Source organism: Camarhynchus parvulus, chromosome 29, assembly GCF_901933205.1.
Source record: "Camarhynchus parvulus chromosome 29, STF_HiC, whole genome shotgun sequence".
Lineage (NCBI taxonomy): Eukaryota > Metazoa > Chordata > Aves > Passeriformes > Thraupidae > Camarhynchus > Camarhynchus parvulus.
Window position 1 is genome coordinate 2,159,496 of NC_044599.1, and position 6,070 is coordinate 2,165,565.

Consider the following 6,070-nt stretch of genomic DNA (forward strand, 5'->3'; position numbering starts at 1 on the left):
TTTCTTGGGATGTTAAAAGCAGAGGCTGGACAAAATTAATGGAATAAAAAGCATTTATTTATTTATTTATTTATTTTTTATTTACTATTTATTTATTTATGTATTTATGTATTATTTATCTATCTATCTATCTACATATATATTTATTTATTTCCTTATTTATTATTTCCTTACTTATTTATTTATGTATTATCTATCTATCTATCGATTTATGTATTATTTCTTTATTTCTTTATGTATTATTTATCTCTCTATTATTTATTTATTTATTATGCACTTATTTATTTAGGTATGTATTTTTTATCTATCTATCTATCTATCTATCTATCTACATATATATTTATTTGTTTATTATGTACTTATTTATTTATTTATGTATTATCTATCTATCTATTATCTATCTATCTATCTATCTATCTATCTATCTATTTATGCATTATTTCCTTATTTATTTGTGTATTATTTATCTCTCTATTATTTATTTATTTATTATGCACTTATTTATTTATGTATGTATTTTTTATCTGTCTATCTATCTATCTATCTACATATATATTTATTTATTTATTATTTCCTTATTTATTTATTTATTTATTAATCTATCTATCTATCTATCTATCTATTATTTATTTATTTATTGTTTATTTGGTTATTTGTTTATTTATTTATTGAAGGCCTTCAGGTACATTTCAACCAGACTAAACCCCCCTCAGGGGCTACACCTAAAAACTGAGGCCAGACAAAATTAAGGGAATAAAAAGCAGTAATTTATTTATTTATTTATTTGCTTACTTATTTATTTATATATTATTTACCTATCTATCTATCTATCTATCTATCTATCTATCTATCTATCTATCTATTATTTATTTATTTATTATTTATTTATTTATTTGGTTATTTATTTATTGAAGGCCTTCAGGTACATTTCAGCCAGACTAAGCCGCCCCCCTCAGACACTACACCCAAAAAATGGACCAAACTTATAAAAGATTTAAAACCCCTGACCAAAACTGTACCCGTAGGGCCTTCACCATTTTTTATTCCCTTAATTTTGTCTGCTCTCTGTTTTTAGGTAGCCCAAAAAGGCATCAGGAGGGCAGGAGAGGATTTTACTCTGGGGTGTGACACAGCATTAGGGTGTGATAGATGAGTAATGGATGGTGACTCTCACAATTAAAAAGCAAATTTTATATATATATAAAATTATTGATATATTTATATTTATATTTATATTTATATTTATATTTATATTTATATTTATATTTATATTTATATTTATATTTATATTTATATTTATATTTATATTTATATGTTAATACAAGTTTTCTAGATTTTTATATATTATATATATATTTAAATATATGTAAATATATATCTATATAAGTATTTATATTTATGTTTTATCCTTTGTGTTGTTATTGTGGGGTGGCTGGGGTTGGGATATTTGGGAGGGTCAGCTCATTCCTATGGCAACACCTGACCTCCAATCGGGATTTAAGGATTTAAACTCCACCACTGGACAGGAACTAAGGAGTCAATGGACAGAAATTTGGGGGAACTAAAGGGTTAAAAGGTGAACCCTCCATTGTGTGGGTGAGCACCTGGTGGGGAGAACCCTCTGCTCCCAGCTCCTGTTACAGCTTCTCTATTCAATCTGCTGCTGCATTTTTGGATAAATATTGGAATAAATTGATTTAAATGTTGGAAGTGAGCGGCATTTCTCACAAGGGTGTGCTGGGAGCTGTGGAGGGCACGGAGCTGGGCATGGAGCTGGGCACAGAACTGGGCACAGAACTGGGCACAGAACTGGGCACGGAGCTGGGCACGGAGCAGGGCACGGAGCTGGGCACGGAGCTGGGCACGGAGCTGGGCACAGAGCTGGGCATGGAGCTGGGCACGGAGCTGGGCATGGAACTGGGCACGGAGCAGGGCACGGAGCTGGGCACAGAACTGGGCACGGAGCAGGGCACGGAGCTGGGCATGGAACTGGGCACAGAACTGGGCACAGAACTGGGCACGGAGCTGGGCACGGAGCAGGGCACGGAGCTGGGCACGGAGCTGGGCACGGAGCTGGGCACAGAGCTGGGCATGGAGCAGGGCACGGAGCAGGGCACGGAGCAGGGCACGGAGCTGGGCACGGAACTGGGCACGGAGCTGGGCACGGAGCAGGGCACGGAGCTGGGCATGGAACTGGGCACGGAGCTGGGCACGGAGCTGGGCACGGAGCTGGGCACGGGGCTGGGCACGGAACTGGGCATGGAGTAGGGCACGGAGCAGGGCACAGAGCTGGGCACGGAGCTGGGCACGGTGCGGGGCACGGGGCTGAGCACAGAGCTGGGCACGGAGCAGGGCATGGAGCAGGGCACGGAGCTGGGCGCGGAGCTGGGCACGGAGCTGTGCACGGAGCTGTGCACGGAGCTGGGCATGGTGCAGGGCACGGAGCTGGGCACGGAGCTGGGCACGGAGCTGGGCACGGGGTCCCACTCAGAGCCTTGTGCTGGCCCATCCCCGCTGTCCCCTCTGTCCCCAGCACATGTCCCCACTGTCCCCGCTGTCCCCTCTGTCCCCAGGTCACGTCCCCGCTGTCCCCAGGTCACATTCTCGCTGTCCCCGCTGTCCCCGGCACTGGGACACCGCCGCCGGGGCCGTTCCCACGGCCGGGGCCGGGCACTTCCCGCTCCCCCGGAGCTCACGGGACCCCGGGCAGAGGAAGCTCCGCTTCCCGTTTTGCCACTTTCAGGGCTGCTCACCCCAATCTCAGCCTCCCACTTCTCCCTCCAGCACCATCCCAAGGAGCCCCCTCCCTGCACCACCCTTTTTTTGGGGGATCAGGAGTCCACGCTCCCCCTTTGAGGCTGCAGCTCTGTCGGAACCCAGGAAATTCCTCTGGCTGCCCTGGAGGGCTCCAGACCCTGCCCAGGGAGGCTCAGAGACCTCGGCACAGAGCCCCAGACCTTTGATTTAGCCCTTGGAAGAAACAATTCCCAACCTTTATATGAAAAATTGCAAGTCAAAGGAGTTTAAGTAAAATAATAGTTTGTCACAGGGTGAAAAAATAGATTTTTGAGGGTTTTAGAATAGGGGCTTGGGGTCCCAAGATTGAAGAATCTGGGCATGCCTTGTCCTTTTTTCTTCTTCTTGGCCTCCATCTTCTGGGTGATGGTGGCATTTTTAGATTGGTTTAGAGTAGAAGCTCGCTGTCTAACACAGGTGATAGGTGTTGGGAAGTTATGGTAAATAATGCACATGTCGTTTCTAGTATAAAAAGACAACACCGCCTCTGAGGCCTCAGGTCAAAATGCAGCGCTGTGATGGGAGTCAGAGTGTGTGACAGAATCACAGAATCACAGAATCGATCACAGAATCACAGAATCATGAGGTTGGAAGAGACCTCCAAGATCATCGAGTCCAACTGATGCCCTAACACCTCAACCAGACTATAGCACCAAGTGCCATGTCCAGTCTTGTTTTAAACACAAGTGTCAGCACAGAAAATCTAAAATCCTCAGCATCCAGAGCTCCCACATCTGCTCTTTGGGCCACCCCAATCTCAGCCCCACACTTCTCCCTCCAGCCCCATCCCTGCCTTTCTGCCTGCGGATTTTTGGCAGATAAGTGATTTTACACGCTTTAATCAACTGCACAGCCTAATCTCAGTGCTACCAATCAATTTTGGAAGGCTTTTCCATGGTTTCAGGTCAAAATGCAGTGCTGTCCTGGGAGTCAGAGTTTGTCACAGAATCACAGAATCAATTAATTAATCACAGAATCACAGAATCATGAGGTTGGAAGACACCTCCAAGATCATCGAGTCCAACCTATGCCCCAACACCTCAACTAGACTATAGCACCAAGTGCCATGTCCAGTCTTTTTTAAAACACATGTGTCAGCACAGAAAATCTAAAATCCTCAGCATCCAGAGCTCCAACATCTGCTCTTTGGGCCACCCCAATCTCAGCCCCACACTTCTCCCTCCAGCGCCATCCCTGCCTTTCTGCCCGCTGGTTTTTGGCAGAAAAGTGATTTTACACATTTCTAATCAACTGCACAGCCCTAATCTCAGTGCTATCTATCAATTTTGGAAGGCTTTTCCATGGTTTCAGGTCAAAATGCAGTGCTGTCCTGGAAAATCCAAAATCCTCAGCATCCAGAAAATCTAACAAACATCCTCACATAAAAGAAAATACAGAAAATACAGAATATCTAAAATCCTCAGCATCCAGAAAATCTAACAAACATCCTCACATAAAATAAAATATGGAAAATCTGAAATCCTCATCATCCAGATCTCCAACATCTGCCAGCTGTTTCCCTGGCACGGTGCCCCTCTCCAGCATTCCCAAAGAGGCGGCAGGACCTGATTTTGCTCCCCGCTGTCCTCGCACCACCAGCCCCGATTTCATCCCGAACCCGCCCGGAGCCTCCGGGAGCGCCGGGGGCACGGCGGCGGCGGAGCTTTGAGTCTGGCCAGCCCTATCAGCCGAGATCTCGGGAAGTTTAAACAAACAAAAGCACAAAACCAGGATAAAACAGGCAGGACCTTCAGCGGTGACTTTGCCCCGTGCTGGAGCCCGGGGGGAAACGGGCAGTTTCCATCTGATAGGAGGAAAGCGATGCCTGCAGACTCCTTATCTCCGTGACCATCTTTGCTCCGCCAGCGATCCGGCCGGATTTTGGCCCCTCCCGGGGTTATTCCTGGGTGGAATGACCTGGATGGAATTCGTGTTCTTGCAGCCCTTCCATGGGAGCAGACACAGGGCGTCCTGCTTGCAGGCAGCGCTTCCAGCAAGGTGGAACATGAGCCAGAAATGTGCCTTGGTGGCCAAGAAGGCCAATGGCATCCTGGCCTGGATCAGGAACGGTGTGGCCAGCAGGGAGGTCATTCTTGCCCTGAAGAATGGTGTGGCCAGCAGGAGCAGGGAGCTCTGGATGCTGAGGATTTGAGACTTTTCTGACCCAAGTGTTTAAAAAAAGAGTGGATGTGGCACTTGGTGCTATAGTCTGGTTGAGGTGTTGGGGCATTCATTGGACTCGATGATCTTAGAGATCTCTTCCAACCTCATGATTCTGTGATTCTGTAATTCTGTGATTGATTCTGTGATTCTGTGATTGACTCTGTGATTGATTCTGTGATTCTGTAATTCTGTGATAGATTCTGTGATTCTGTGATAGATTCTGTAATTCTGTGATTCTGTGATTCTGTGATTCTGTGATTCTGTGATTCCGTGATTCTGTGACACACTCTGACTGCCAGCAGAGCGCTGCATTTTGACCTGAAACCATGGAAAAGCCTTCCAAAATTGATTGGAAGCACTGAGATCTCAGCTGCGCAGTTGATTAGAAATGTGTAATATCACTTTTCTGCCAAAAATCCGCAGGCAGAAAGGCAGGGATGGGGCTGGAGGGAGAAGTGTGGGGCTGAGATTGGGGTGGCCCAAAGAGCAGATGTTGGAGCTCTGGATGCTGAAGGATTTTAGATTTTCTGTACTGACACGTGCGTTTAAAAAAAGACTGGACATGGCACTTGGTGCTATAGTCTGGTTGAGGTGTTAGGGCATAGGTTGGACTCGATGATCTTGGAGGTCTCTTCCAACGTCATGATTCTGTGATTGATTCTGTGATTCTGTGATTCTGTGATTGATTCTGTGATTCTGTGATTCTCTGAATTTGTGATTCTGTGATTTTGTGACACACTCTGACTCCCATCACAGCGCTGCATTTTGACCTGAGGCCTCAGAGGCGGTGTTGTCTTTTTATACTAAAAACGACATGTGCATTATTTACCATAACTTCCCAACACCTATCACCTGTGTTAGACAGCGAGCTTCTACTCTAAACCAATCTAAAAATGCCACCATCACCCGGAAGATGGAGGCCAAGAAGAAGAAGGAAAAATGACAAGGCATGCCCAGATTCCTCCATCTTGGGACCCTGAACCTCCATTCTAAAAACCTCAAAAATCTATTTTTTCACCCTGTGACAAACAAACTATTATTCTACTTAAACTCTTTTGACTTGTAATTCATCATATAAAGGTTGGGAATTGTTTTTTCCAAGGGCTAAATC